The sequence below is a fragment of the Carlito syrichta genome, unplaced genomic scaffold (assembly GCF_000164805.1).
Source record: "Carlito syrichta isolate Samal-C Ts95f unplaced genomic scaffold, Tarsius_syrichta-2.0.1 Scaffold306928, whole genome shotgun sequence".
Taxonomy (NCBI): domain Eukaryota; kingdom Metazoa; phylum Chordata; class Mammalia; order Primates; family Tarsiidae; genus Carlito; species Carlito syrichta.
The window spans coordinates 90,149-97,172 of record NW_007251024.1 but is presented as its reverse complement, the minus strand read 5'-3'; positions in this window follow the sequence as shown (position 1 = coordinate 97,172).

Sequence of the window (7,024 nt, the reverse complement as noted above, 5' to 3'; positions counted from 1 at the left end):
CATTCTACTTTAACTCAATCTCATTCATTATCCTTTCCTATTTGGCTCCAGTCTCTTAAGCCAGACTTACCTTGCCTTCAAGGAGCACCGGGCTATTACTGGGGTGTTCCCCCAAGTCTCAAGTCAGTGTAGTCATGCACTGAACAAGTATTTCTTGAATACTTTATTTATGAGGCTCTATTCTGAGCACTTCAGATTCATTTGGGAATAAATAGACAAAAAAGTTCTTTTGTGACACATTCCAGGAAAATAAAATAAACAAGTAATAGCATATTAATTACATTTGAAATGGTAAATAGAGGGGAAAATAGAATAGAATAAGGAGCTGGGAAGAAGAGTTAGGTAGTATAAGTAGGAGAGAAGATGAATTAGCCATGCAGCTATTTAGAGGGAGAATGTTCCAGGCAGAGAGAAAGCCCTGCAGCTGAAGGAAGTCTAAAGAATGAACAATAGAATTTGTGTTGAGAAAATACAGATAGTGGACAAGTCAGCCCATTAAAAGGATTTTGGCTTCTACTCTGGGTAAAATGGCACGTCAATCCAAAGTGTAGAGTAGAGGATTTGATGTAATTTAAAAGGATTATTTTGGCTCCTATATTGAATAGTGAAGAGGGAAATAAGGGTAGAAGCAGAGACTATGTGAGAAGATGGCTCAGACTGAGAGCACAGGAGGCAGTGAGAAATGGCCTGATTCTGCATATATTGTGAAGGTAAGGTAAGGTGAATGTGAGTTTCAGACAGATGGAATATGGGATGTATGAAAGAGAGAAAAGTCAAAAATGTCTGCAAGGCTTCTAGCCTGGGCAACTAGTAAAATGGAGTTGTTATCAGTTGCAGCATTAACGTAAAGAATGTTTTGGTAGGAAATTAGGAATTCAATGAACGGTGTCAAAAAAAGCAGTTGGATATATAAGTGGGAGAGATGTCTAGGCTAGATATATAAATCTGGGATTGTCAGCATATGGAGGATGAATATAATTAAAGAGAAAGGACTGAAGATTGAACTCTGTTATGAGGTGCATAAGGCAGCAAAGTATACTAAGGAGTGACCAGTGAGGCAGGAAGAAAATGAGGAATATGTGTTGTCCTAGAAGCCAACACACAAAGTGTATTAAGGAAGTGGAAGTGTTAATCATGCCAAATGCTGCTGCTAAGTCAAATAAGGTGGGAACAGAGCAGTGGCTATTGGATTTGAATCCTTGAGGTCACTGGTGACAACAAGAGCAGTTTGATACAGAGGTAGAGGTGAAAGCTTGACTGGAATGTATTTGAATGAGAATGGCAAGAGACGAATAAAGATGGCAAGTACAGTTTTGTTGCAAAGGAGAGCAGATAAATGGGGCAGTGGCTGGAAAGGAAGAAGAGACAAGTTTTTTAAAATTTATTTTTAGATATATAAACTAACAGTATGCTTGTAGACCACAGGATGCATCCAGTAGAGAAGAAAAACTGATGATATAGAAGCACTGAAAAACTGTTAGACTAACATCCCTGAATAATGGTGATGCCTAATATAGAGGAACTGGTTTTAGATAGGAGCATGGGCATTTCATCTAAAGTTAAAAAAAAAAAAAATCAAAGTATACGAGGACAGATGTTGATAAGTAGGTATAGTGGTGGAAGTATGAATAAGTGCCCTTCTGACTGCTTCAATTTATCAATGAATTAGGAAGCAATGTCTTTGGAAATGGAGAGAGAGAACTTGCAGAGATTTAAGAGAGAAGAAAAGGTATCCTAGGTTATCCCAGCCTGGCAGTTATTGCTCTAAAATGGAAGACCTTTTCAAAGCCTGTACATAAAGGGGCCAACCAGTGAGTTGTTGTACTGTTAATAATAACTTATATTTGTTGAGGATTTGCCATTTGCCAAGGTAAGTACTTAAAATGCATTATTGCATCTAATTTTCTCGAAAAGCCTGTGTTAAGTAAATATTATCATCTCCATCTACCAAAGGAAAAAAAGTGGTGTTACAACCTCAAGACATTCCAGCCAGGCATCTCTAGGAAAGCCAAAAAATTAGTTCTCATTTATCAAAAGATTTGCTAGAATTCCTATTATGTCAGACTCTATGCTAGTGAGTACACAATGGTGACCCAAAACAACATTCCTGTCTTTTTGAATCTTACAGTCTATTAGTGGAAAGGCATTAGATCAAACAAACTCAGAAGTTACAAGTGTGCTAAGTGCAAGAGGGAGAGATGTATGCGACGTGAGCCTGTAACAAGAGGGAGCTGCCCAAATCTGGAAGGTGTGGGGTAGATGGGAAAGTGGACAAGAAAGATTTCCCTAATGAGGTGACTTTTCAGAAGACATCTAATGGATGAGAAAGAATTAACCTATCAATCAGCCTACAAAGAGAGGTAGCCACAGTTGAGTAACAACCACAGTTAATGTGTGCCAAACATAGATGCTTGGTGCTTTGTATATATTATCTTATTCAGTCCTCTCAACAACTCCATGAGAAAGAAGATATTTCCATCATTTTACATATATGCAAACTGAGGCACAGAAAGATTAAGTCACTTGTCAGGGTTAGTGGCCAAGTGAGATGGAAACCAGAATCTAGCCCAAAGCCTTTTCAGTCCAACCACTTTTCAGTCCTGCCTCTCAAAAAACAGCATACACAAAACACTTGGGAGATAGGAAGTTCTGGGAATGAAGCTGTCCGAATTCTACCACACGTCCACTACTCACTGGCTGCATGAACTTGGACAAGCTGTTGAATATCTTGTTTCATCATCTATAAAACATGGACAATATAACACCCCCCAATCGGGTCACTGATAAGATTAAATGACTTAATGGATGAAAAGCACCTGACAGGCTGGAGCAGTCCTGTCCAACAAATATATAACGCGAGTCATTTATGTGATCTTAAGTTTTCTAAACGCCACATTTTAAAATAAAGGAAACACAGGTGAAAAATTAATCTTAAAATTTTATTTAAGCAAATACACCTGAAATATTATCATTTCAACATGTAATTGTTACAGAGATTAATGAGATACTGCTCTTTTGCTCACTATCTTTGAAATTCAGTGTGTATTTTACATTTGCACCATTTCTCAATTCGGGATAGTGGCTACCGTTCCGGATAGCGCAGGTCCAGCAGCTGTCATCATTCCGAGGCCCAGGCAGCCGACCCGGCCATATTTACCCCGAGTCACCAAGGGCGGCGAGGGGGTCCAACCGAAGACTGCGACCGGCTCGAAACCCAACTGATAAGAACTCAGGGTTCCGGAGAAGAAGGTGTTTCAGATAAGGTCCTCCTACGAAACCCAGGCCCCAGGTTTCCTTAAGCCCTGCTCTCCTCTCTCACCGCCGCTCTCCACATCCATCTCCCACCAGGGCCCGTAGCCCTACCTCTCTCCTTACCCTGGTTCCCTGCTGCTGCAGTCGGTGGCTCGTCACGAGGGCTCCGGACGGCCAGATTCCGCACGCCAACTCCCAACCACAGAGAGGCCGGCTCTCTCGAGTTAACTCTCGAGTAAGCGCCAGGGCTTTTTGAATGCAGTTCCCGCGAGAGCTCCCACGGCTCACGAGATGTTCCGCCCCAACCGCGCGTTCATAACTAGCCGGGAGAAACTCCCGACAGAGCGCCCCGCCCTCCCTGCAGCGACTGCGCAGGTGCGGGAGGCAATCCGCGGGACTGGCGCAGGCGCGGACGTGCTCCTCTCCCGTTCCTTTCATTTGGGGCTGGTACCCTGGGTGTCTTCGGGGCATCGTGGATTTTGTTTGTTTGCTATTTTGTTTTGTTTTTTGTTTGTCTGTTTACGACGGTGTCTTCTGGAGGGACAGTGTCGCAGGCGACGGTGGAGAGTGCCCACTGTCACATCGTGCCTACCTCACACGCCCCGCCAGTGTCATCGGGGAGCCCTCCCTCTGGCATCTGTCTTTGGGTCCCAGGAACCTGGATCCGTGTGCCAGTATCTAAGAGCATCATGTGGCAAAGCCACGGTTACCATTACAGGCCAGGATGGTGGTTATCATAATACTGGCCTTCACATTGAGCCCTGTGTTGTACAGATGACTTCATTTAAGGCCGCAAACAGCCTGATGAGGTCGGTAGATAACAATACCCCTCTTGTTCTACAGAGAAAACAAAGCCCCAACAAAGTGTCTTGTCCCAGTGGTAAAACTAGAATTTGAATTAATGCAGTCTGCTTCTAGAGTCCAAGCTCTTGTCTGCATGTGTTTTTAATAACAATGTTTTTGTAAACCTGATGCCCATTCACTATTTTAAAAATTAAGCAATCAGAAGTAGGAAATAGCCAACATTTAGTGAGCAATGCTGAGTCGTGGTATGCTTTTGAGGCATCTTTTTCTTGCCTATTTGAGGACTTCACTGTAACTCCCTTTTCATCAGCAGCTTCCCCCCCCCAGCTTCCCAATCAGCAAATAAACATGCTGTTATTATTTCCAATGAAGAAAATAATTATAGCCTCCTTGACCCCAGTCAGCTATCACCCCTCCCCCTTTTTTTGTCTTCTGTTTGTAACAAAAATTCCTGGGGACAAAGAAGTTTACACCCACTGTCTCCACTTTCTTACATTTTATTCTTTTCCCCCTCATTTCAGCCAGGGTTTGGTCCCAACCAATATTGTGAAATGGTTCTTATCAAATTCACCAGTGATTTCTATTTTGCAAAATCCAGCCATCAATATTTAGTCCTTGCTTTTCTTGACATTTGACAGAGTTGATTGTTCTCATTGAGTCTTTACGTATGTATTGTGATGCCACATTCTCCTTACTTTCTCTTTTTGGTTTTCTTTGCAGACTCCTATTTCTGACTGAGCCAGGCCAGACCACAAGGTTGATCTGGGTTTTAAGACTGGCAGCAGTGATGCCTTCAAGTTGCTCACAATGTAGCCTAGCAAATGCATCCAGAGCTCCAATGAGCCCTGTGTTCTTGGAGAAATGAAACACAGAAATGAAGGCATCACATTCCATTTTCACTACCATTAACAAGATTCCTCAACTTAGGAGTCAGGAAGATATTCTTCTAGCCTAAGCCAGTTGTGTCAAAGGAGGGGTCTATTTTGTCTAGATGCGCCTTTAAAACTTCACAGTGCACCTAAGCAACATAGGCATATAGAGGGAACATCACTCAAAATAATAAAAGCCATATGTGACAAACCCACAGCCAATGTCATCCGAAACGGAGAAAAGTTGAATGCATTCCTCCTCAGAACTGGAACAAGGCAAGGATGTCCATTTTCACTACTCCTATTCAACATAGTACTGGAAGTCCTAGCCAGAGCAATCAGTCAAGAAAAAAAATAAAAATAAAAAGTATCCAAATTGAAAAAGAAAAACTGAAAGTATCTCTATATGTCATCGGTATGCTCTTAAACCTACAGAATTCTACTCCTCCAAAAGACTCCTGGACGTGATAAATGAGTTTGGTGAAGTTTTAGGATACAAAATCAACACACATAAATCAGTAGCACTATTGTACACCAATAGTGACCAAGCTGAGATTCAAATCAAGAACTCAATTGCATTTACAATAGCAGCCAAAAAAGCTAAAATACCTAGGAATATAATTAACCAAGGAGGTGAAAGGTCTCTACAAGGAGAGCTATAAAACTGATTAAAGAAATTGCAGAGGACACAAACAAATGGAGATACATCCCATGCTCATGAATTGGAAAAATCAGCATTGTTAAAATGACCATATTACCCAAAGTAAACTACAGATTCAATGCAATCCCTATCAAACTACAGACATTATTTTTCACATAATTAGAAAAATAAATTCTAATATTCATATGGAACCAAAAAAGAGCCAGAATAGCCAAAGCAATCCTATGCAAAAAGAACAAAGCTGAAGGCATCACATTATCTGACTTCAAATTACACTTCAAGACTATGGTAACCAAAACAGCATGGTACTGGTACAAGAGCAGACACGTGGATCAGTGGAACAGAATAGAGAATCCAGAAATAAACTCAAATACCTACAACCAACTGATCTTTGTCAAAGTAGACAAAAACACACATTAGGGAAAGAACACCCTATTCAACAAATGGTGCTGGGAAAATTGGATAGCTACATGCAGAAAAATGAAATTTAAATCCTACCTCTTCCCATATACAAAAAAGAAAAAAGAAAAGAAAACTCAAGATGGATTAAATACTTAAATGTATGACCTGAAACCATAAAAATCCTAGAGGAAAACCTAGGAAAAACTCTTATGGACATTGGCCTAAGCAAAGATTTATGGGTAAAACCCCAAAAGCAAATGTAACAAAAACAAAAATAAACAAGTGGGATTTAATTAAACGAAAAAGCTTCTGCACATCAAAAGGAATAATCAACAGAGTAAATAGGCAACCCACAAAATGGGAGAAAATATTTGCAAACTATACATCCTACAAAGGACTAATATCCAAAATCTACAAAAAAATTCAAACAAATCAGTAAGAAAAAAAGCAAGTAACCCCATTAAAAAGTGGGCAAATGACATGAACAGACATTTCTCAAAAAAAGATATACAAATGGTCAATTAACGTATGAAAAAATGCTCAACATCATACATCATCAGGGAAATGCAAATTAAAACCACAATGAGATACTATCTTACACCAGTCAGAATAGCTATTATTAAAAAAATCAGAAAACAATAAATGCTGGTAGAGATGTGAAGAAAAGAGAACACTTACACACTTTCTTGATAGGAGTGCAATTAGTACAACCTCTACGGAAAGCAGTACAGAGATTTCTCAAACAACTAAAAATAGATCTACCATTGGATCCAGCAATCCCACCACTAGATGTCTATTCAAAGGAACGGGGCCATTATATGAAAAAGACTCCTGCACCCGCATGTTGATCACAGCACATTTCACAATAGCAAAGATATGAAATCAACCTAAATGCCTATCAGCCAACTGATCAGTGGATAGTGAAAATGTGGTATATGTACACTGTTAAATACTACCCAGCTATCAAAAAGAACAAAATAATGTCTTTTGCAGCAACTTGGATGGAACTGGAGAATATCATACTAAATGAACTAAT